This window comes from Martes martes, assembly GCF_963455335.1.
Source record: "Martes martes genome assembly, chromosome: 9".
Lineage (NCBI taxonomy): Eukaryota > Metazoa > Chordata > Mammalia > Carnivora > Mustelidae > Martes > Martes martes.
This window is the reverse complement of record NC_137896.1, coordinates 26411914-26438269: the sequence shown is the minus strand read 5'-3', so window position 1 is coordinate 26438269 and position 26356 is coordinate 26411914. Positions and strand designations below refer to the sequence as shown.

General features: G+C 40.1%; 1 protein-coding gene across 1 annotated transcript in view; it reads left to right on the top strand.

Moving 5' to 3' along the window:
• Window positions 1-281: 281 nt before the first annotated feature.
• The window catches only part of CSNK2A1 (casein kinase 2 alpha 1), a 52481-nt gene continuing 26406 nt past the window's right edge, over window positions 282-26356 (top strand). The window contains exon 1 of the mRNA XM_080812841.1: window positions 282-441. The gene's annotated coding sequence lies outside the window, so the exon portion shown is untranslated. The remainder of the gene's footprint in view (window positions 442-26356) is intronic.

The window sequence follows — 26356 nt, the reverse complement described above, 5'->3', positions numbered from 1 at the left end:
GAAGTGCAGGAAACATAGGGACCGCCATCTTAGCTTGGGACAAACCAATTGTACACCTACGGGAGGTTCTTCTTCTTTGCCTCGTCAGTTCTTCACAAGTACTGAAATAAAATGCGCTTAATTATTGCAAATCTCTTTATTATGCTTTACATTGAGAATATCTTCCATTTTGTCCCCCACTTCGGAACCACAACTGCAGAGATACAATAGCACGTCCCAGCATGGCCGCACTCAGCCAGATTCCGCTGGGGGTGGAGTCGGAAGAGGTCCCGCCCCGCCTCCTGGTAGGAAGGGGGTTTCCGCTTCCGGCAGCGGCGGCTGCAGCCTCGCTCTGGTCCCTGCGGCTGGCGGCCGAGCCGTGTGTCTCCTCCTCCGCCGCCGCCATATTGTCTGTGTGAGGAGAGGGGAGAGCGGCCACCACCGCTGCCGCTTCCACCACAGGTACGGTGGGAGCCGCCAGGCGAGGTCATTGGGTGTGGAGGTGGGCCCAGGATGGGACAACGTGGCGCGGTCTCCCCTCGCGCTCCCAGCGGACTCCGGAGCGGCCCGTCGCCTTCCCCTGCCCCCCCCCCCATCAGCCGAGGCCCCTGCAACCCATCGGGGAGGCCTGGGGCCACCCTCCAGGACGGGGAGCGAGGCTTAGGGGGCAGAGGCTGATGTGAGGGTGGGAACTGGCTTTCGGGACTCCCGCTTATTGCGGGGGAGAAGGCTGGACTGGGGCGGGGACTAGGGGGCAACTTGGAGGAGGGGGTTGCTGGAGGGGGAAGGGAGCTTGAGGGGTGGGGCCACTAGGGGATGCTGGAGGAGGGTGCCTAGGGGAGTGGTGCCTGCTGGGTAGGGTGGGGTGAACCCTCCCGCGGAGCGGAGCAGCTGGAGTAGGGGCCTTCTAAGGGTCCCTCTGGGCCAGGCTGGGCTTCCCACCTGCAGACTGGGGTGCAGAGAGGAGGGAACCCCGGGCGAGGTCTCTGGTGAGAAGGGGGGAGGGGACCACGAAGTGGGGCAGAATGGGTGGAGTTGGAGTTGAAGGTTAGTTGGGAGCCTAGGTGGAAGAGAAGTATGTAGAACGAAAGCTTGGCCAACAGTATACATGTTAAGTTTGTGACCTTTTGAAAGTGTACGACTTTTATTTTCGTTTTGGTTATTTTGTTGTTTGTTATTTTGCAGCGTTGGAACGTTACTAGTCTAGGCAGGTGATGGGTGGAGCTTCAGTAGTTTGTTTTTGGAAAGCAAAGTCAGGGTCGGAAGAAGTCGCTTCTTGACTTTTGCTATTGTGGGAAGGGAAGAGTTCTGAAAAGAAGGTGGTAAATTAATTTGGTAAGACTTGATTACCTTTCGCTACTGAGTTCTATGAGAAGGGCATGGGGAGAGGACAGGAAAAGAAAACTGGAAAGGGACGATTTTTCTAGGAGTTGGGAGACTGCATTACATCTAAGGAGTGGCAATACAGGCTAGTGGTAAAGAACCAGAGTGCTTGGGTTCTCAAATATCAGTGCCATTACTGCTTAGCTGTGTCCCCTAATCTTTGTAATCCTTGGTTTTCCTATCTGTAAAGTGGGGGCAGTATTTCCTAGCTCATACAGTTATGGTGAGCAGTAAATAAGATAATTTGTGTCAAGTGTTTACCACAGTGCCTGACAGGTAGTAAGTGCTTGATAGATTAAAGGGACTAGCTGGTATATTTGGGCTTTCTCTGTTCTAGGTAAAATTTGTGGTCAAGGTAAAATTTGTGGTCAACAGTTGAACAGTAGGCAAGACTTTAGAATATTACTTTTGTAGTAATTGTTGCAGTTTTTTCTTTTGTTGTAAGTCAGTTGACTTAATTGGCTTGGTGGACCTTTGACTGAAAGACCAGTACCAATAACTCAATCTTTCCCAAATCATTTAGAAAAACTTCACCTGCTGTTTTATCTGGACAGGTTTACCCTTCTGTGACTTTGAAATACTTACTTTCATGTGCCATTGGGGGAGGGTGCATGACTTCAAGAAAGAATGAAAAGATTTGAATTTTGCTCAGATTGATTTATCAACTGATTACAAAGTTAGGTCACCCTGGGACAACTTTTGTTAAAACAAAAGAAAAACATGCCCAGTTATGTTCTCTTGTATGGAATAAAGTAAGGAAGAGCAGCATATATTTAAGGGGAACATTGGGTTATTTCTACGTAAAGCGTTTATTGCCTTGCTGTCTGGGGATGAAACAAGTGGCGGCTTCTTTCCCACAGTGTATTTTTAGTTCTCCTGTTGCCTAGCCACTCTTACAAGGTGAATCTTTTATTTTACTCAGAACAGACACCTTTACTTCACAGTCTTTTGGAGAGAGGGGGAATTTTCTTCAGGAACTGAGTTTAAAGCCATACATAGGGTTTATGTTTGTAGTAGACAGAATGCCACCCCTCCCAAAAAAGATGTCCATACTTTAATTCCCAGGTTCTATAAATATGTTACATGGTAAAAGGGACTTTACAGGTCTAATTAGGGTTAGGAATCTTAAAATAGGAAGACTATTCTGCATTTCATGGGTAGGCCCAGCCTAATAACATGAGGCCTTAAAAGCAGAGAACTTTCTCCACCTGGGAGTCAAGAGAGGGCAAAAGGATGAAATCAGAGATTCCAATCATGAGAGGGATTCCATTTGCTGTTGCTAGAGGGGGCCACAGGGAAACATGAGAAGGAATAGGGGCAGCCTCCAGTAGCAAAGACCAGCCCCAGCTGACAACCAGCAAGGGAATGGAGACCTCAGTCCTACAACCATGAGAAACTGACCAAGAACCTGAATGAGCTTGGAAGTGGATTCTTTTTGTTTGTTTCTTCCCTTTTAAAGAGTTTATTTATGTATTTATTTATTGACAGAGAGCACAAGTAGGCAGAGGAGGAGGCAGAGGGAGAAGCAGGCGCTCCACTGATCAAGGAGCCCAATGTGGGGCTCAATCCCAGGACTCTGGGATCATGACCTGAGCTGAAGGCAGCCACTTAACCGACTGAGCCACCCAGACGCCCCTTGGAAGTGGATTCTTGCCCAGAGTTTCTAGCAGGGAATATTCCTTGATTTTAGCCTTGTGGGACCCTAAGCAGAAGACATAGCCACACCCAACTAACTTCTGACCTACAGAAACTGTGAGATAACAAATTTCTATTGTTTTAAGCCACTCCTGTTGGTTGTAATTTATTATGGCAGCAATAGAACACTAGTATAGATTTTTGGTACCTAGAGTGAGGTACTGTTACCTAAAAACATGGAAGTGGATGAAAGCCAGAAAAATTTTGAGGAGTATGATAGAAAAGGCCTAGAAGAGATTGTAGAAATATGGGTGTTGACTGCAAACTAGGGCTCAGGTGGCAATGAGGTAGGCATTGGAAACTGGAGGAAAGAGGATCTTTGCTACATAGTGGCAAAGTTTAGAATTGTATCCTGTGGTTATGTGGAAAAGAGAACTGGTAAGTGATGAACCTGGCTATCCAGCAGAGATTTCCAAGCAGAGTGTTGAAGGTGCAGTCTGGTATGTTTGTGGATATGAGTCTGACTAATGGAGTGAACCCCTGTGAAATTTATAGAAAGCCAGTGAGGTCCTTGAGGATTTTATACTATCAGAAACAATGCCAGCTTGGATTGAAAAGGACAGTAGAAAGTTAAAGAGGGCTGTTAAAACTCCCAAGTTCTAGGCAGGAAACAGACTGATAAAAAGTGAAGCGTGAGTATGCTGCTTTTCATTAATAAAGGTGGGTGACTCGGAGGGTGGAACCAAGAGCGCAGAGAAGTGGAGCTGAAAGCTACAGAGGATTTTCCCCTTAACTTTGAAAAGGAGCAGAGTTTGCCCAGATTTTGAAACTGCTTTGGACCAGTGGATCTGTTTTGTCTTCCATTTTTCTTGCTGGAACTGGAATGTCTTTAACTGTTGCCCTGTGCTTGTCCCACCATTGTATGTTGGGAGCAGATAACTTTTTTGTTTTCAGGAATTGTGCCTCATGAGTTGTACTTAATTGTATTATGCCCAGAGCCTCATCCACACCTGATTTAGAAGATGAGATTTGGGACTTTTTAATTGATCAGGTTTAGGTGAGTTTTTTGGACTTCCGAGTTGCTACTATAATGGAATGAGACCTCAGAATGTGGGAGGAATGTGTTTTGCATTTGGGAGAGATGTGAATCTCTGGAGGTCAGAGGGTGGGCTGTGGTAGATGAAATGATACCCTGTCGCCCTCCCCTAATCCCTGGAATCTGAATATATTAACATTATGTGGCAAAAGGAACTTTGCAAATATAATTATGGTTTAAGTATCTTAAGATAGGAAGATTACCTTGGATTTCCTGAGTGGGTCCAATCTAACATGAAGGTAGAGAACTTTCTCCAGCTTGGAGTCAGAGAGATGGGCAGAACAAGTTGGAGATTTGAAACATGAGAGGGACTCAGCCTACCATTACTGGAGGGGGCATCATGGAAAGCATGTGGGCAGCCCTGTCTGACAGCCAGCAAGGAAATGGGGGCATCAGTCATACAACCATAAGAAACTAAACTCACCTAACAATCTAAATGAGCTTGGAAGCAGACTTCCCCCTGGAGTTTTCCAACAAGGAACAGAGCAAGGTGGACACCTTGATTTTGGTCTTGTAGGACCCTAAGTAGAAGACCCAGCAAAGCCCACCTGACTTCTGGCCTATAGAAACAGTGAGATAATAAATTTGTGTTGTTTTATATTTGTGGTAATTTGTTATAGCAACAGTAGAAAACTAACGGGGGGGTGATTTTATTTAAAATTGGGGGGGGTGGTTTCTAGAGAACGAAAGTACCAAGGATTATTGTGTGAAGTGATTTGGTCCTAGAAGACTTCATAGAGTAATTGCATTAAGTGGAACCTATGCCTTTTTTCTTTGGTGTTTAAATATCCTGTCATTGTCCTTAAATGCAGTTTGAATTGGTTAGATGACTAGCTTGGTAAAATGTAGATTCTAGAGCTCTAACCCATTTTGGTAGGATTTATTCTATAAATTGGTGATTTTTCCATGCCTATAATAAATATCTTGGATTAGTGACATAATTTCTTCATTACCTTTTATTGGTTGAATGAAGGAGTAAGTTTATATTGGAGCCCTTTAAAGACATATTTCCAGCTTTTTAGAGGAGATGGAAATGGGTGATCCTATTTGTGAATTGATGACCACCGGTGTATAGTAGTCCGTTCTTTTTACATCTACCCCAACCCACAGTTGTAAGGTCTTTTCTCTCTGTCATTATCATTTGAGGTTATCATTTGTCATTTGTCATTATATTGGTATCATACTGGGGAATTATAATTGCAGAAAGGAGTGGTCTAGCTTTTAAGAAAGGCTGTTTGTTTTTGTTCGGCAGTGGTATCCTATTGATTAGATTGATAAAATGTGGACTCTCAACTTTAGTGAGGACTACAGAAGTTGGAGGAAAGAAGTCCCAATTCTTTTTGAGTTCATTATCTGAATAGAAAGATGATTATAAAATTAGAACATTTCAGGGTATGAAGGACTTTTGAGACTATGTGTTTGACTGTAGGGTTTAGAATAAAGGAAATTGGGCCACATGAAGGTTAAGTGGCTCAAGCAAGTATCAGCCCTAAAGCTGGCCTAGAATCCTGGTCCAGGCAATGGAGATACATGGCTTTTGAACCATATTCCCTGTGTACCCCTGCCTTGCCCTTTTTCTAGGTTTTACCTTGGACAGATTCTCTCTCTGTGCCTCACTTTCCTCATGGAGTCATTGTGAGAATTGTCACAGTGAATGTAACATATTTAGCGACCATATGAAGTGCTCCAGAGGTAGACGTTAACTGTTACAACATTTATGATAATTGTTTTGGCAACTGTATGACAACCTCTGCATAATACAGTCAATTTGTATTGGTTCAGAAACTGACACATGATGTGACTTAGTATTGGGTTAGGTGTAAAAGTAAGGTCTTAGCACTTTAAGGTAATAATAATGTTTGTGATATTTGATTTAAAATGAGAAACTGATTGGGGCACCTGGCTGGCTCAATCAGGGGAGCTTGCAACTCTTAATCACAGGGTTGTGAGTTTCAGCCCCAGGTTGGGTATAGATTACTTAAAAATAAAATCTTTTTTAAAAAATGAGAAATGGATGTAATCTTTGATATCACAATTCGTTGGATGACCTGGGCCAAGTTTGTTTCCCAAGAAAATTAGTGCATTTGTACACCTAAATGTCTTTGAACTCCTAAAATGGGTAATTTCAAAAGTGGTATATCATTTAGTTGTTTCTTAGAAATCTGGGCCAGCTAGCTTTTCAAACAAAGAAATTCCTCCAGGATTAAGGAAAAGGAACTGCTGTCATTGTAACAAAGCATATATTTACATTGGTTTATAGATAATTGGTAGTTTTTAAAAAAAATATTTGGTATTCTCTGGGGTAGGTTTCAGCAGACCTGGTTGCTGACCAATACACATTTTCCCCACAACATAGAAATCACGGGTTGAGTCTTCAAAAGTTTAAGGTGAAAGAATTCACAATGATGCTGGGAGTGGTATTTCATTGGTTTCTACAAATCCTGTGTCTTTCAGCCTTAGATATGAGACGCCTACTTAGCAACAGTTGCTATGGTGGGCAAGCTTTTTTTACATTAGTGGTGATGTTTTCATCTATAGAAAATACTGGGTTATCTGATGTGAGGGTTTTAGGGTTAAATACCAGGTTACACTTAGAATGATCTCTTATAATTTATATGTGTCACATCTTAAATGCCTTTATTTTGGCCACTTTTTTCTTTTCTTTTTATACTTTCTGGCCTCATGGATTTCTCTGACAGGTTTTTATTAGCTGAAACATTTTAATCTGCTTGGAAAAGTGAACACTTGGAATTTTTCTGAAGTTATGACTAATGCACTAATGGCCATTTCTCAATTTAGCTATCTCATTAATGTGCTATAAATTTTAAGAAAGCAACCCTGTTAAAAATGAATGGATAAATTATTTTTGTTAAAAAATTGAATTTCTAACTGGTCAGAAGATGTTACTTCCTCAACAAACCCCCGAATGCCTGTTACATATCTCGTAGGTGCTGTGCTAAGGATCTCTAGATAGTCCCTGTCCCCAACCTTACAACTGAATGACATTCTGTAATAGAGAATGTATCATTCCACAGCTTAGTAGCTTTCACAATGTAGTAGCTTATAAGATATTTTCTTATGGAAATTCCTGTTGACTTTTTATCTTTGTTGGGGGGGGGGGGTATGGTTTCTGAAACAGCTACAGAAATCTGTAGGGGAGGGATTGAGAATTTCTCTTTCTTTTTTTTTTTTTTTTTTTTTTTAATTTGATGGAGAGAGATCACAAGTAGGCAGAACAGCAGGCAGAGAGAGAGGGGGAAGCAGGCTCCCTGCTGAGCAGAGACCCCTTTGCAGGGCTCAATCCCAGAATCCTGAGATCATGACCCGGGCCAAAGGCAGAGGCTTAACCCACTGAGCCACCCAGGTGCCCCAGAGAATTTCTCATTTTTAATGGAGAGGGCACAGAGGATAGTTGGAAAGAACTCCAGCTTTGGGGTGAGGTGATCAAATGTGGAGGTTACTTAACCTCACTTAAACCTGGATTTTGCCATCTCTCCAATTGGGATAGCAACTGCCATGGACAATTTATTAACCTTCAGTTTTTTCATCTGTAAAATGGGAATATAAATAGTACTTGCATCAGAGTGTTCTTGTGAGGATTAATAACTAAAGCACCAGCTAGTGTTTTCTCAGGGTTACTGTGAGGGTGAAAAGAGTTATTTTATAAAATGCTGGGTGCCTGACTAATATGAATTCTTTCTCTTTGCTGTCAGTGGAGACAATGTGTTTGTTCATTGCAGTGCTGCTACTCTTTACTCTATTTTTATTTTCTGCTGCTAGGAATTCTTATATTTTAATGAGGACTTTTGACCTGTACTTCCTGTTTCTGGTGTGTCTTGCTCGAGGAGTGTGAGCTCCTGAATTGGTGTTGGTTAGGGCTGGGTTGGTATATGAGTTACACCCAGTGTAGATTGCCTCAGTTGCTCAAGTACAGTGTACATTGCCAGAGTGGTTATCTAGTTTTGGTGAATCTAGAGTTCTCATCTAGATAGCAAAGTGAATGTTCCCATCTCAGACTCAGGGAAAGTTCAAGGTTTGCTCACTTAGAGCCTTGTGGACCTGGATCAGAGGTCTTAATTCCCAGTGGTTCTTTGATCATAGTTTACTTGTGTTTGGGCATTATCTGTTAGGAATATGTTTAGAGTAGTAGTTTTTCCTGTATTAACATCTTTACGTCCTAGTCTCTCAGGTAGCCCACTAACTTTTTTGTTTGTTCTGTATTTTTTTTTAAGATATTTATTTATTTGGTAGAGGGAGAGCGCATGAGAGGGGGGAGGGTCAGAGGGAGAAGTAGACTCCCTGCTGATCAGGGAGCCGGAAGTGCAGGTCTCTATCCTTGGGCTCTAGGATCATGGCCTGGGCAGAAGGCAGTTGCTTAACCAACTGAGCCACCCAGGTGCCCTGTTTGTTCTATATTCTTAAATCACACACTGTAGGCGGAGCATGAACCTATCTTTATCAGTACTTTAAAGTGATAAAGCATTCTGTGTATTTTTGACTATATAGATTGAATACAAATAACCATCTGCTTTGGAGTTGGTCTCCCATCTTTTTTTTTTTTTTTCTTTTTTTTAGTCTTACTTGAGAGAGCACAAGCCATTGTGGGGGATGGTGAGGGCGGAGAGGGAGAAGCTGACTCCCCACTGAGCAGGGAGCCCTTGAGGGGCTCTGTCCCGAGACCCTGAGATCATGACCTGAGCTGAAGGCAGACCCTTAAACAATTGAGCCACTCAGTCACCCGGTCTTCCATCATTTAAAACCCAATTTTTATACCATTGTGGCCTGCTAACCAGTGCATTCAGGTAAGAGACTAATGAAGACTCCTGATTGTTGAAACATCCCCACCCTTCATCTTGCCTCCACATTTTTTTTTTAATTTTTTTAATTTTTTTTAGATTTTTTATTTATTCATTTGACAGAGGGAGAGAGATCACAAGTAGGCAGAGAGAGAGGGGGAAGCTGACTCCCTGCCGAGCAGAGAGCCCAACGTGGGGCTCAATCCCGGGACCCTGGAATTATGACCTCAGCCGAAGGCAGAGGCTTTAACCCACTGAGCCACCTAGGCACCCCTTGCCTCCACATTTAAAGCAACCCATTTCATTGTAATATTTATGGTAGGGTGTTAATTGAATTAATGTGCAGAATTAGGGAAATAGTGTTGAATTAGTGAAAATAACCTATTTAGGTTTTGAATCCTAAACATACTAGGATTCAAATTTGGCCTCCATCATTTAGTAGTCCTTTGGTCTTTGGCAGGTCATTTAACCTCTGAACCTCTTTCTCTCTCTTCCTCCCTTTCCTTCCTCCCTCTACCCCTCCTTCCTTTCCTTTCCTTTCCTCTCCCTCCCTCCTTCCTTCTTTTCTTTTCTTTTGCACAGTGCTGGGTGTGGGGTGGTGGGAAGGGGAGAGAGAGAATGTTAATGCAGGTTCCATGCCCATCGTGGGGCTCAATTTCACAACCCTGAGATCATGACCTGAGTTGAAGTTAGGAGTTGGGCACTTAACCAGCTGAGTCACCCAGGCACCTCTGAACCTGCTGCTATTATTATTATTATTATCTCTTCTTTTTATAAAGATTTGCTTTAGAAAAAGAGAGAATGTGGGTGGGGGAGGGGCAGAGGGAGAAGGGGAGAAAGAGAGAGAATGTCAAGCAGCTGGGTGCAGGGCTTGGTCTTAGAACCTGAGACACGACCTGAGCCGAAATCAAGAGTCCAGCATGAATGGGCTGAGCCGCCCAGGTGCCCCTACACCTGTTTATTTCTAAAATGGGAGTTTACATTTCCTCCCATGCCTGGTTTATAAGAGGCATTCAAATGGAAAGCAGTAGTTATTACATACATAAAAGCTGGATTATATTTTAGATTACTCTAGATCTCAACTGAAGTTTTCTGTCTTTGGGTTCCAGAGGGTCCTGGCCAGTGGAATAAAGTTTCAGATTATGACTTTATTTTGACTGTGGTACCTGATAAGATGATACACAGATGAAGACTTCTTTGCCCGTAATTTATTATATTCTGCATTGTTGGAGACAGTACTAGCCTTCAAACTTCCGTCAGGTGTTTGAGGTAGAGCTGTGTTAATTCAAGTCAAACCACTTGGCTTTCCTTATAGTGCCTCCCTTCATTGGAAGACCTCCAACTGTTGCTGTTATTTATGTAACATTGACACTTTGATTCCTTTCTGGCTTAAAGGTAGAGAAATAAAATACAGAGAGCCCAAATGGTAATGTTTTTTGTTATTCCATCCTCCCTTGTTTGTTTTATGGAAAAGCTTGAGTGTATTGCCTTTTAAAAGGAATGTTGTAAATTTTGTAGATGGAAATAAAGACAGAAGGCCCAGTAATGTGTTAGGGTTGTAATGTCTTAAATATCCTTCAGGTTTGTGTAAGTGATAACTTTGTGAGTTAACCAGGTTTATTGTGAATATTTATATTCCAAATTTGGGCCTTTAACAGGGACAGAAAAAACTTACATTGTTGGCTTTGAACGGGTGGTTTTCCTGTTTATTCAGTGTGCACTAGGTCAGAGTCTGTTAAGGGGTCAAGGAGCTAATTGTTAACCTTTTGACCTGTATATTTTTCCCCAATTTAAAAAAAAAAATACACCACTATTTGCATGGCTTAGTTTGATAGGTGAGGGAGATTATTGTTCATGACCTTGAGATAAGAAAGTAGAATCATAAAGTGGAGGAAGAAAGGCAATTTCATTTAATGTTACATTCAAGTTTACCATTAACCTGTTTTTTTTGGTTTATTCTTCCAAGTTAGGGTTACGCAGTTTAGTTTGTATTTGTTGTTTTTGTTTTTTGTTTGTTTTTGTGCCAATGACTTCCATCCAAATAGATGGTCTCTCAGAAGAAATTTTTTGTTCATTAATGGTATATCTGGACTAAAAGCTCAAAAGATAATTATATGCATATCCCTTGAAACAAGGGGACTTACGAAATAGGTTTTTCAGCCTACTGCATGGATTTTGGCAATTTCAGCTTATGATCTCTATATGTCATTTAAACCAGGATTTTTCAGCCAATGTACGACATCAGCAGGAGTTACAGATGTGCTGAGGTACTGGTCCCCGCAACCCACTGGCCATTCATGCAGGCTGCAGGGTGTCTAAGCCAATGACCTTGGGTCCAAAAGTCTCAATCACTCATCCCAGTATGTCATACAAATACTACTTTCTCTTGGTGTTTTGACTTTAAAAAGGCAGTAAGCACTGATAGAGAAAATTTGATAACTTTTTCTTTTTTTTAACAGTTTTAAGATACAAAAGGCCACAAATCTTAAAATAATCTTGACTTTAAATTTAGAAAAGACCATTTTAAAGTATCTCTCAGACCCTCAAGTAATTCTCTTTCCACATATAATTCAGGAGATATACCTTAGGGGCACCTGGCTGGTTTACTTGGTAGAGCCTGTAACTTATCTCAGGATATGTAAATTTAGTCCTGTGTTGGATATGGAGATTGCTTGAAAATAAAATCTTTTGGGGACACCTGGGTGGCTCAGTCATTAAGCATTTGCCTTCGGCTTGGGTCATAATCCCGGGGCCCTGAGATCGAGCCCTACATCAGGCTCTCTGCTCGGCGGGAAGCTTGCTTCTCCCTCCCCACTTCCCTGGCTTATTTATGTTCCCTCTCTCGCTGTCTCTCTTCTCTGTCAAATAAATAAATCTTTTTAAAAAGGAAAAGAAAATCCTTTTTTTCCCCCTCAAAAAAAGAGATACTTTAAAAAGAACTATAGGGGCATGTGGGTGGCTCTGTCCATTAAGTGTCCAGCTCTTGATTTCAGCTCAGGTCATGATCTCAGGGTGGTGAGGAGGAGCCCCATGGTAGGTCTGTGCTTGGCAGGCGTGGAGTCTGCTTAAGATTCTCTCTCCCTCCCTACCCCCATCTCTCCTCTTACACAACCTCACTCTTTCAATAAATAAAATCTTTTTTTTAAAAAAAGGCTATAAATTATACAGGTTTAGACACTTGTGAAGAAACCCATGTTCTTACTTTTTTATACAGTGAAGCAAAAACTCGAGTACCTTTGCTTAAAACTGTTGTTTTCACCTGAGTGACTCTGCCACTGTATCTTTTCTGAAGCTGACATTTTGTTAATCATTTGTCAAGCTTCCTCCTCGTGCTAGAACATAAATTGAAGCCTAGGATACATTGTCTTCCTCTTATCCCTTCAGGAAAGGATGGGATATACTTAGTTTGAGAAATTTAATTGTTTAATATTTATGTAAATTATCAAATTAATCTTTTAAAATGGAAATTTTGTAGTGTTAAAAATAGGACTTTTAATTCGGCCAGGGTTTACAGATAGATTCTTCTGAGTCTGTAACAGAGGCTGCAGTCCTTTCCTTCAAAAAATGTACCTGCACAGGCCATTTTGTATATGCTTGCAGGGAGTTTCGTGGACCTCTGATCTCTGTTGTTGGACTCCATTTTCTTTCTTTCTTTCTTTCTTTTTAAGATTTTATTTATTTATTTGACAGAGATCACAAGTAGGTAGAGAGGCAGGCGGAGAGAGAGGGGGAAGCAAGCTCCCCGCTGAGCAGAGAGCCCAATGCGGGGCTCAATCCCAGGACCCTGAGATCATAACCTGAGCTGAAGGCAGAGACTTTAGCCCACTGAGCCACCCAGGCGCCTCCGATTGACTCTATTTTCAGTGCTATAATTTATGTCCCAAATAATAGTTCCCCCTTTTTATTATTTTTAGTTCTGTAACATTTGCCTGACTTATCATTTGTCACGGTATTATACTCTTTCAACAAACATTTCTGGACCATATGCAGCTTTCTGTGATAGACTCCTGAGGGTACAGAGGCACTATTTTCTGCCCTCGGAATTTTGTTTAGCTAGAGAGACGGATGTGTGACAGTACAGTGACTGTGCTAGATGGAAGGAGTAAACAAAGAGTGCTATTGGAGTGCAGAGGAAGGGTCTTGACCATTAGAATTTTTCCATAAATCCATGTTTGATTCTGCGTTTCTTTTCTTTTCTTTTCTTTTTTTAAAGATTTTATTTATTTATTTGACAGACATCACAAGTAGGCAGAGAGAGAGAGAAGGGGAAGCAGGCTCTCCACTAAGCAGAGAGCCCGATGCAGGGCTTGATCGCAGGACTCTCGGGTCAGGACCTAAGCTGAAGGCAGAGGCTTTAATCCACTGAGCCACCCAGGCGCCCCTGATTCTGCGTTTCTTAATTGGCAAAAGGTATATTGTGAATTGGAATTCAAAATAGTCTTAAATTGAGGACTTAAATGTGCTTGCCATTGCATGTAATAATGCTGGGTATTTTCTTCACCCATATTTCCCCTCAGTTACCTTTGTAAGATACGTAGTATTAATTTTCTAATCTTACATATGTATTTAGTATAGAGCAGGGATTGCTAGCCCAGATACCTACAGGAGTCAGACCAATAAGATAAATGAGTTGTCCAGGTTTACCTGTGGCATCTCCAGTGGGTTGGGTTTTAGAGGCTATTGTTGGATAACACGAGTTAGCTGATCCAAGTGATTTTTATCAGTGCAGGAGTACAGAATTATTATTATCTAACAGACCTACCTACTTTTTCTTCTTCTTTTGAGAAATTGAAGGTTAATTTTTCGTTGTTTTTAGGGTTGGCAGCTAAGTCACACAAATATTTATAATGAAAAATTTTAGTACATAATTCAGCTTTTGTACTATAATATGTAATAATGGTAATAGCTGATTGACTTTTTTTAAGGGTTTTGTTTTTTTTTAAGAGCAAGAGCATGTTTGCATGCATGAGTTGGGGGAGAGGCAGAGAGAGAGGGGAAGCAGACTCCATGCTGAGCAGGGAGCCCAACGTGGGCTTGATTTCACAACCCTGAGATTGTGACCTGAGCCAAAACCAAGAGTTGGACACTGAACCAACTGTGCAACTCGGGGGCCCCCATAGCTGATTCACTTTTTGAAAAAACTTGAAAAACTTGTACATGAATGTTCTTCATAGCAGCATTGTTCATAGTGGCCAAAGAGAGGAAGCAGCGCAGATGTCTTATCAACTGATGGATGAACAAAATGTAGTATAGCCTTACAGTAGATTCAGCTGTATAAAGGAATGAACTACTGTGACAGAAACTGCAACATGGATGAACCTTGAAAACATACTAAATGAAATGAAAGAAGCCACACAAGGTCACATCGCGTGATTGATTCAGTTTGTATGAAATGTCCAGGATAGGCAAATCCATAGAGATAGGAAACAAATTGGCAGGGGTGGTGGAGCATTAGGAATGACTGCTGTGGAGTATTGGGTTTCTTTTTGATGTGATAGAAATGTTCTGGAATCAGATAGTGATGATGGTTGCACGTTGTGAATATACTAAAAACCATTGAGTTGTGCACTTTAAAAGAGTGAGTTTTATGTAGTGTGGATTTTGTTTTGAGTTTTTCTTTTTTTTTTTAAAATTTAAGATTTTATTTATTTATTTGAGAGAGAGAGAGCAGGAGAGAGGAGGGTCAGAGGGAGAAGCCGACTCCCTCCTGAGCAGGGAGCCCAATGTGAGACTCCATGATCATGACCTGAGCCAAAGGCAGTCTCTTAACCAGCTGAGCCACCCAGGCACCCTTGTATGAGTTTAAAAAAAGAAAAAAAAAAATCTGTGGAGCCAAATGGGATATTGTTTGCTGTAGTACAGAATGAGTAGGCTGTGGATCTAGACAATAAATCACTGCCTCTCTGTGCCCTTATAGCGATTACTCCAGTTCGCCTTCTGTAAAATGGGGAAGATATTACCTACGACTTGGACTTGCTAGGTTTAAAAGTAGTAAATATGAATCCTAAAAAGCGGTGACTGACCCTCCATAGGCTTTCATATATCATTAGAGTTAGAAGCCAGCCAGTGTTTGCTGCCCTAAGTTCCATCCTGTTTTTTATTGTTGGCAAGTTTAGAACAACCCACCCTGTTGTTTACTGCTTATTGGTCACCTACAGGAAGTATGTGGTTGTCTCCTATGTAACTTCCATGACAGTAAAGGAAAAAGTCGGAGAGGGTATTAATCCTTATATTCTGCAGTTTCCTCACTATAATCCAATAAGAGTCAGGGTCATATTTCTTCTCAGTGGTTCCAGTGTTCCCATTCTTTCTATAACCTCCTGGTGCCTTATAAATCCAAGGTTCATGTCTTTCAGTAATAACTTTCTGTGGCTCTATCACAGAGTGTCAGGCACTGTGCTGATCACATGGGTAAATCACATAGCCTCATAAATGTATGTGGCTCCAGGGGCACCTGGGTCGCTCAGTCGGTTAAGTGTCTGCCTTCAGTTCAGATCATGATCTCTGGGTCATGGGATGGAGCCTTATGTTAGGCTCCCTGCTCAGTGGGGAGTCTGCTTCTCCCTTTCCCTCTACACTCCACTCATCCTCTCTCTCTCTCTCTCTCTCTCTCTCTCTCTCTCTCCCCTCCACCCCCACCAATTTAAAAAAAAAAAAAAAAAGCTTGTGATTCTAAAGAAACATCTCTCACACATACTGACTGGTTTCATATCTCATTGGGAAATAATAGTTTGACTGTTCTAAAACTCTGGTGTTGGTGATGGATGTGCTTTACATGTAAGACCAAAGAACATCTTTAAAATTAGATGCAGATCAAAAATACCCATCATAGAGCCAAACAGCTTTTCTTAGTTTTGAACATGAGCAGGTCCATATGCAAGCAAGGTTGATTTTTGCCAAAATACTGTATATTGTTACCTTAATAGTTTGTGAAACATTTATGGAACACATCCCCATGCTAGGCACTGTGATAAATACAGGGCATATACCAAGAGAAATAAATTATGTTTTAGGTCCTTGAGTTTATAATCTATTTAGAAAAGAGAATTGCATAAACAAGACAATTGATAATGTAATGAGTATATGGGGGTGCTTTGGTTCCGTAGAGGAGCACTTGGCTCATTTTGGAGAGGTATAGAAAGGCTTTATATGGATGTAAGACCTGGCTGATTCTTTTTTTTTTTTTTTTAAGATTTTATTTATTTATTTGACAGATAGAGATCACAAGCAGGCAGAGAGTCAGGCAGAGAGAGAGGGAGGGGGAAGCAGGTTCCCTGCTGAGCAGAGAGCCCAATGCGGGGCTCGATCCCAGGACGCTAGGATCATGACCTGAGCTGAAGGCAGAGGCTTTATCCCACTGAGCCACCCAAGTGCCCCGACCTAGCTGATTCTTGAAGGGTGAGTGGAGTTTCCCCTAGCAAGCATTATTGGAGGTCATAAAATTTAAGTCACAGAGAAGGAAAAAGCGTGTTCAGTACTCATTTGCTTAATGTTTGAAAAGTTTAAAACTTCTTAAAAGTGTTAGAAATGTTAAGCTGTACAGTAGAAAGACATTATAGAGCAGAGGTTGTAAACTGATACCCAGTTATAGTACTGATTGAACTGGTTATGGGACTTCTCAGGTTTTCATTTCTTCTTGTGTTAGTTTTGGTAAGTCTTTCCTCTAGGAATATCAGTTTTACTGGCATGAGGTTGACTGTGTTATCCTGTGTTTAGTTATCCTATGTTTTAGGATATAGCATATGATAAATTCCCCTTTAAAAATTTTATTTTTAGAATTAATATAAGTAAAATTGGTTCCTTTTTGTGTGTACAGTTCAGTGGATTTTAACACATGGAGAGATTTGGGTAACCACCATAACAACGAAGACAGAGCAATTAATTATATCACCTCCATCATGTACCCTCAGTAGTCACACCCAGCCTCCTACCCCTAATTCTCTGGCAGCCACTATTCTGTGTTCAGTTACTGTGGTTTTATCTTTCCAGAAATGTTATATAAATGAAATCAAACAATATATAGTATTTTGAAACTCACTTTTTTTAAACAGCGTGTTGCCTTTGAGATTCATTGAAGTTGCATCAATGGTTAGTTCCTTTTTATTGCTGAGCAGTAGTGTTCCATTGTATGGATGGACCACAGTTTATCCATTTAGTTAACATTCTTTGGTGATTATGAATAGAGCTGCTGTAAATGTATGTGTATGGGCTTTTATGAACATTAGCTTTTATTTATTTAAGGTAAATACCTGTGACGGGGATTGCTGGGTCCTGTGAAAAATGCAACTGCCAAATTGTTTTCCAGAACTAGCTATATCATGTCGCGTTCCCATCAGCATGTGTGTTAGTTTTTCCACATCCTCTAGCACCAAGTATTGTCAATATTTTACTTTTAATTTTTAAATAATTTTAGATTTACAGAAGAGTTTTGAAGATAGAGTCCTCAAATGCTCTTCACCCAGTTTCCCCTAGTGTTAACATTTCACGTAATCATGACACTTGATTAAACCTAAGAAATAAACAATAATACAATACTGTTAACTAAAATGGACTTTATTTGGATTTTACCAGTTATGTGCGTTTTCTGGTCCAGGATACCACATTACATTAGTCATCATGTCTTCTTAGTTTCCTTCAGTCTGTGATAATTTTTCAGTCTTTCCTTGATTTTCAAGACTGACACTTCTGGAGAGGACTGGTGAGACTGTAGAATGCCTTTCAATTTAGGTTTGACAGATGTTTTCTCATAATTAGATTATGGTTATGAATGTTGGAGAATACCACAGGTGACGTCTTTCTCATCATGATGATTGCATTAAGGTTATGTGATGTTAATATAATTTATCTTTAGTGATGTTTAGGTTGTGTCTGCCACGTTTCTCCACTCTAGAATTATTATTTCTCCCTTTACATACTTATTTATTAGAAGGGCTTTCCTAAGTCCAACCCAATTTCAAGGGGAAGAACATTAAGTTCCACCTCCTCGAAGGAGGCGTACCAAATGATTTATGGTCTATGTTAAAACCACCAGAGTAATTAATGAGGATTGAAGGAGATTCTTAGAGGCTATGCAGATAATTCTGTTTCTCCTAAAAGTTTTACTAAGTTTAGCATCTGTCAGTGGATCTTGGCTACAGCAATTACTGTTGCTAGTCTAATGGAAATTTTCTCTTTCTTTCTGGTTGTATATGTAAGTTGGAATTCTTATGTAGGGAAGATTTTCAAAATTTAAATACTTAGTGTGGACTCGTGGATATTTATTTTACTCTTTAGGGTCACAATCTAATTCCATCATTATTACTCAGATTGTTCAAGCTTTGGCAGTTGATGTTCCTTCCATTTGGATCCCATGTACTTTTGACTACAAGATCACCTCCCCCATTCTAGAATCAGTCATTTCTCCAAGGAGCTGTCATTCCTTTTAGTACAGAAAATTATTGAGAAACCAAGATGTGGGCACTAGTTAACTGTTATTGCTACTCGTTGACACTATTCTAGTAGTTCTCAGTGGACAGAGCTAGGAATTTGCATTCGGTAATACTTTGTTGTGTACAGTTCTGTGGGTTTTGACAATGCTTTGAGTAACAAATCCACCTCTACAGTGTTATGCAGAACATTTCATTGTCATGGGGGCAATCACTTATCTGTTCTCTCTTTATGGTTTGCCTTTTCTAGAATGTCCTATAAATGGAAGTATGCAATATGTAGCTTGTTGTCGTTTTTAAAGATTTTAACTAATCTCTACATCCAGCATGGGGCTTGAACTTAAAACCTCAAAATCAAGAGTCATATGCTTTACCAGCTGAGCCAGCCAGGCCACCCAGTATGTAGCTTTTTGGATCTGGCTTCTTCACTTAGAGAAATATATTTAAGATTCATTCATGTTGTTCAGATCAGTTGTTTTCCATTGTGTGCTTGTACCATCATTTGTGTATCCATTCATGTGTTGTACATCTTGACTATTTCAGTTATTTTGCAGTTACATATAAAGCTGCTATCAACATTCAGGTATAGGTTTTTGTGTGAGTATTGGTTTTCAGTTCACTTGAAAAAAATACTTAAGAGTGGGAATGCTAGGTTGTACGGTTAATATATGTTTAACTTTGAGAAACTGCCAAACTTTTCTAAGATGGCTATACATACCATGTTGCATTCCCATCGGGAATGAATTAATTTCTGTTACTCTGCATCCTCACCAGCTTTTGGTATTGACTTTTATTTTATTTTATTTTTAAATTTTAACCATTTTAGTAGATCTTTAGTGTATATGTATTTTATTTGTGAGAGAGAGAGTGTGCATGCATACACACACAGGGTGAGCGGCAGGCAGGGGGAGAAGCAGGCTCCCTGCTGAGCAAGGAGCCCAATGTGGGGCTTCATCCCAGGACCCTGGAATCATGACCTGAGCTGAAGGCAGATTCTTAACCAACTGAGCCACCCCAGGCATCCCTTCATTTTTATTTTAATTTGACTTTCCCTAAGGATTAACAATATTGTGCATCTTTTCTTAGGCTTATCCATAGATCTTCTTTCACAAAATGACTGTTCAGATCTCTTGTCTCTTTGTTATTTGGGTTGTTTTCTTATTTTTGAGTTCTTTATATATTATACATTTAAGTCTTTTATCATATATGTGATTTACAAATATATTTTCCCTATCTGGGGTTTATTTTTCATTCTCTTAGCAGTGCTTTTCACAGAGAAGAAATACTCTAATACTTGATGATGAAGTCCAGTTTATCCATTTTTATTTTTATGGATTATGCTTCAGCATTATGTTTTAAGACCACTGCCTAATCCTAATTCCAGGTCCCCAAGTCACAAGATTTTCTTCTAAAGGTTTGAAAATGTTACATTTTATATTTAGGTCTACCATTCATTATAAATTGCTTCTTACATAATGTGTGTAAGTTTTAGGGTGAAGTACATGATTTTGCATATGGATGTGCAAATGTTCCAAAACCTCTTAGAGAAAATATTACCCTTTCTCCATTGAACTGCCTTTGTACCGTTGTCAAAAATCAACAGGCCATATTTGTATGGCTCTATCTCTGTATTCTCCATTGTGTTCCACTGATCTGTTCTAGCCCTTTGCCAATACTACACTGTTTTTAGTAACTGTGGCTTTGTAATAACTTAAGATTTGTGTGATTCCTCCACTGTTATTTTTCTTTTTCAAAACTGTTTTGATTATTCTAATTTATTTGGATCTTTTTTTTTTTTAAGATTTTATTTATTTGACAGAGAGCAAGCATGGGTAGAGGCAGAGGGAGAGGGAGATGCAAACTCCCCGCTGAGCAGGGAGCCCAGTGGACTCAATCCCAGGACCCTGAGATCATGACCTGAGCCAAAAGGCAGACGCTTAAACAACGACTCAGCCACCCAGGCGCCCCTGGATCTTTTTTTTTTTTTTTTTTTTAAATCTAGTCTGACAGTCTTTATCTTTACCTGGATTAATTTATTTCATTTATGTTGAATATAATTAGTCATATTTCAGTTTAACTTTTCTCTCACTGTTTCTTGTGTTCTGGGGTTCTTTCTCTTTTTCTTACCTTTTTTTGGGGTTCTTTTTATCATTTCATTTCCCCCCTCTTTCTAGTGTTGAAATACATCGTATTTTTGTTTCATAAGTAGATACCATCATAGATGATAATAACTTGGAACTTGGAAGCATTATTTACCAAAGTCTAATATTAATGGTCAGTGTTTGCTTGAACTTTTCCATACATTTTTATTTTGCTTGCTCTTCTCTCTTTCAACACAAACCTTCCAGATGGGATTATTGTTCTTTATCTTCTTTATTTAGAGATATTTGCTGGATATAGAATTACAATTTGGCAAATTTTTTTCCTTAGCACACTTTAGATATTAAACTGTCTTCAAGCTTCATTGTTGCTTTTGGAAAATCAGCTGTTCTGAGTTGCTTCTTTGGATGTAGTCTGACTTCTCTGCTTGCTTTTCAGCTTCTCTGCTTTGATTTTTCTGCTGTTTTATTATTATATGTTGTGGATTTCTTTTTATTTATTCTCTTTGGAATTTATTGGCTTCTGGTATGTGGTTGTGTTTGATTGCTTCTGGGAAATTTTCAGCCATTATACCTCTTATAAATATTGCCTTTCCCCTGTCTCATTTTCTCCTTTTTTTTTTTTTTTGTTAGATTTTATTTATTTATTTGAGAGAGAGCACAAGAGTGGGGGAGACTCAGAGGGAGAAGCAGACTCCCTGCTGAGCTGGGAGCCTAATGAGGGACTTGATCCCAGGACGCTGGGATCATGACCTGAGCGAAAGACAGTCACTTAACCAGCTGAGCCACCCAGGTGCCCCCATTCTCTCCTTTTCTTGTAGTCCTGATCAGAAGTGTACCAGACCATCCCACAGTTTCTTTTTAAAAGTTCTATTTTGTTCTTTTCACTTCTTGAAACCTGGAGTATCTTGTTGCTTCATATATTCTGAAGCTTGTCTCTTATTTCTATAAGCATAGTCAGCCTGGTTGTGTGGAGTTTGCACTTGATGAGATCAGAAGTCTCTGTAGGACTTTCGTGTTCTTTTTTTGCCAGCTCTTACTCTTGTAGTCTTTTCCTTCAGTAACTAGTTATTTTTGATTACAGGTTGCATATTATATTTGAAAAATAATTTGTAGGAATCATTTGAGGCCCATAATAGCAAGGGTTTTTTTTTTCCCCCACAGAGAGCTTACTCATGTGAGGTATCTGGACATTACAGGTCCAGGGACCACCTTAAAGCAAGCTTCATATCTGATACTCCCTCCATAGGGATGTAATTCTTCCCTGGCTCTTCCACTTCCTATTTAGTCTAACCCTGAAGTTGTAACCCTCTGAAGTCAGCTTATTATGAAGGTCTCCTTTGAGACTCCTCCCCTTGTGAGGGCCCTGTGCTTTCCATCAGGACAAAATTCTAATTTTCAGGGATCAACCCTTTGGACTTCCTTCCTTCTCTGGGTTCTCATTTTCTCTTCGCTGTAGGCTATAATTGTTTATCTGTTTTATTTAAGAGTGAGAAAATGAGACTGTGTGTATGTGTGAGAGTGAGTGAGTGTAAGTGTGTTTAATCTATTCTCTAGCTGTTCTCAGTGGGAAGATTGACCCAAATAACCTAGCCCACCCTTACGGAAAACAGGAAAATTAACCTGCTACAATCTTGGTTTCTTTGAAAACTGAGAAGCTGTAGTTACACTCTCATGGATCTAAACCCCCTAGCTCTTTGTCCTTTCTAGGCATTTGCTTTGTGACCTCTGTAGTAGAACTTACCTGTGTGAGTAGAGAAAGGAAGAGAATGAGATCTGAATTGCAGTGGTTATGAGTTAATAATTTTTTTAAGGCACACATTAGTAACAGTCAAGTAGAATGTTCCAGTATTATCCAAATCCGAGTGCTTGCTTCGGCAGCACATATACCAGTATTATCCAAATCCGATATTAAAGGGTCTTGCTAATCTGATGTACTTCTTTCTTATAGGGCATAACGAGTTGTGCCAGCCTCTTATCAGAGGGTATAATATTTTAGGGTATAATGTTCCCGGTCTTTAAAATTCTTAACTTGTTCAAAGTCTTGTGCTTTACAGTTTTCTTGTTTTACTGTTTTTCATCTAAATAGTTCCTATGCATCCTTCAAAACTAAGCTTAGATGTTATTTTTTTCCTGGCAGCTTTCCCCAAACATTGGGGTACGCCATTAATATTTATTGAATGAATGATAGTGGGTGGGTCGGTGACTTAAATTCCCTTCAGTGCCTGCAGAGCGCCTTGACTTAATTCTTTCAAAGCACTGGTCACTTGTGATGTGGTGGACTGTTCTTCGTCAAGGGCAGAGATGATTTCCCTTTATTTTCCAGGGCCTGGAGAAAGAATCTCTTCCTGGCAGTTGCCACACATTTCCTGGTACATAATAATTGTTTAATTATGCTTACTGAGTGAACATTATGCTTTTAATTTGAAAGGAAGAGAGAATGAGGGATTAAGGGCAACTATGGATACATGAAACAAGTAATTCGGATAGTATTAACTACTGTTTTTTTGTGTTTATTTGGCCTTCTAGGCGGTGCCACTTTGATAGGGTGAAAGGTGGGGCGCCTGGCTGGCTCAGTCTGTGGAGTGTGTGAATCTTGGTCTCGGGGCTGTGGGTTCGAGCCCATATTGGGTGTAGAGATTACTTAAAAATAAAATAAAAATCTGTTTAAAAAGAAGGAAAGCCAAGTTTCTATGATTTGTCTTTGCTTTTACCAGGTGCAAGTATAGTTATGTTCTCTCTGAGTTTGTTCTACAAAGCCTGTTTCTCTTGCCAGTTTATGCTGCCCGATTGCTAGGAAGAAGAATTCATTCTCTGCAGCAACAGTGCTAAGAAGGTGTTGTTTTCCTAATATAACTGTTTTCCCCTGAACGAGCAGTCTTAAATCATGCAGTCAGTGCAATGTAAGCACATTCCTCATTCTTTACTGTAGAAATCTTTGCCCTGTCTTGGATGATTATGAGATCTTGTTCATTCACTGTAGTTGATCTAGGGATGGAGGGTTTTTGTGGGTTTTTCTTAAGATGGAGACTCTAAAAAACATCAGGATTAAAAGAACTGATAAAACCATATTATTTGAAATCGGACTTTTTAAATTTAAAGTTCGAGAATAATCTTTTCCAGTTCCACCTGGGAATTCTTCTATAAAAATACATTGGCACAATCTATATAGTTCACTAGCCCAAATCCAGCATGTAATTTGATTTTGTAAATAAAGTGTTATTGAAACATTAGAAAAAAATACATTGGCACAGGTGATTAATCAGACATGCAGTTTTCTGGTATTGGACCATTTACTAAGCCTCTCATTTTCTTTTTAGTTGCTAGATTGAAAAACAGAAATATGGCGTAGAAGAGATTAGAGGGAGAGATTCGTTGAAGACAAGGGGAATTTTTATTGAAATTAATCAGTTCTGTATTCCATTTATGTTAATAAACATGATTTTGGCAGTACACATTTTAACCTTCTGGTTGGATGGAGTTTTCCTTGCATGTTATTAAAGAAGAGGTCAAACAGAACTGTATAACTGGCTTTGGTTATAGGTGTGGTCTGACTTTAGTAGGGTAAATTTTGTTGACAGAATTTTTCAGTTGATTAATTGGCCTCTATTAGTCTAAGTATTAAAGAAACAAAATATAGCCATCGTCTTCGGCGTCAGTCTGAAAGCTTTTTAGGTAGTAGTCATGTGAAATCATTAACTGCCAAAGTTACACCTCCTTTTATGCAATTATGTGAGAACAGTAAGGATGAAGTTAGGTCATTTAAAATGGAAGTTATTTAATATTTTTCTGTAAGTCAGATTTTTTTAAGGTATGCTTGTATTATAAACACTAGATGGGAAAATTGACCTTCAGGATATGTAGGACTCACACTCTACCTAATTTCTAAACAAACTTTTTGTAAAAATTGCTAAAATAAGGTTTCACCAGTATTTTCTTAGTTTTAACTCTTGTGGGGAGAAAAAGACAAATCTTAACCATGGCCCTGTTATTTAAGAGAGGAATCTGTAATACTGAGAGAGAACGTATATGCAAAGGAAATACCTACTCCGGAACCCTTGAGTCAGTCTTCCGGTTCTCCTAGCTGCGTACCACATGGCCAGAATAGGGGCACCCTATCTTCTGGAAGTAAACTTCATTTTCATTTCATTTGGGGGGGGGGAACCTTGATTTGATCAGCAAATAATATTTAGGGAACACCCTGCAAGGTGCAGAGCCTTGAACTGGGTTCTGTAAATTCAAAGGATAAATCAGACATGGATCTTGACCTCAGAGAGCTTAGTGCCTAATAAGGAAATTAAGGTTTTTTTAAAACTTTATAGGCCAGCCACCTAAGCTTTGAATCCCAAATCTCTCCTGGATATTCATGGCCAAGCAGCTGAACTTATTTAGGCTGTTTTCTTATTTGTAGATAAGGGAAGGAAATGTCTAACCATAGAACTGGGAGGGTTAGCTATTTAAAGCTTGAGAAAGCTCTTTTAGCTCCAGACTGCTTATTCAGTATCCATTTTAATGTCTCATCCATTTTAACCTAGTCCAAAACCTGACCTATGAGTTCTCTTCCAGAAGTTTTCTATCCCCCATAAGTGGTATCAAAAGTACTTCTAGGGGCACCTTGGTGGCTCAGTCGTTGGGCGCCTGCCTTTGGCTCAGGTCATGATCCCAGGGTCCTAGGATCGAGCCCCGTATTGGGCTCCCTGCTCAGCGGAAGGCCTGCTTCTCTCTCTCGCACTTCCCTGCTTGTATACTCTCTCTCACTGTCTCTGTCTGTCAAATAAATGAGTAAAATCTTTTTTTTTTTTTTTTAAGGTACTTCTAGGGGTGCCTGGGTGGCTCAGTTGGTTAAGTGTCCAACTCTTGATTTTTTGTTGAAGTCATGATCTCAGGGTTGTGGGCTCGAGTTCTGCATGGGGCAGTCTGCTTCTCTCTCCCTCTACCCCCCTCCCTGCTCTCATGCTCACTCGTTCTTGCATACACACTCTCTAAAATAAAACTTTTTTTTAAATATCTCTAGCCAGAAATCTGAAAGTCACCTCCCACTTCTTAACCCATTATATCTAGTCCACCCAGAGTTACTGATTTTATACAATAAATTTTGTTGCTCAGATTTGTGCACTTGCCTCTGTTGCTACCACCATAGGTCAAGCTTTCATCATCACTCTTGCATAAGCTACTGCTAACAGCCTTCTTTCTACCCAAGTCTATTCCTCTGCTTGTCCCACACCCAGCCAGAGTGAATTTTTCAAAATGTGCACACAGGTCACTTTTCTGCTTAAAACTCTTCAGTGAGGGGCACCTGGTGGCTCAGTGGGTTAAAGCCTCTGCCTACAGCTTGGGTCATGATCTCAGGGTCCTGGGATCGAACACCACGTCGGGCTCTCTGCTTCGCGGGGAGCCTGCTTCCTCCTCTCTCTGTCTGCCTACTCCTGATCTCTCTGTCAAATAAATAAATAAAATCTTAAAAAAACAACTCTCCAGTGAGTTTCCATTATCGTTAGCTGCAGATAAATTTTTTTTAAGATGTTATTTACTTATTTATTTGACAGACAGAGATCACAAGTAAGCAGAGAGGTAGGCAGAGACAGAGAGGGAAGCAGGCTCCCCACTGAGCAGAAAGCCCAATGTGGGACTCAATCCCAGGACCTTGAGATCATGACCTGAGCTGAAGGCAGTGGCCTAACCCACTGAGACACCCAGGCACCCAGATAAAATCTTTTTAAAGGCTTATTTGTCTCACATTTGTTCTGCCTTTTATTCCCAAGGCCTGGCATAGTATTTTTTTCATAGTAGATGCTCATATATTTAAGGGATGGATAAAAGAAGAAATGTATGAAAGAACCAGCCGATAATTGAGAAATTTAGCCCATCCCTTTCTTTCATGTTAGGCTGTATATGAATATACATACACGTTTACAGAGGTTGCAAGTGAAATACTATTTCTGA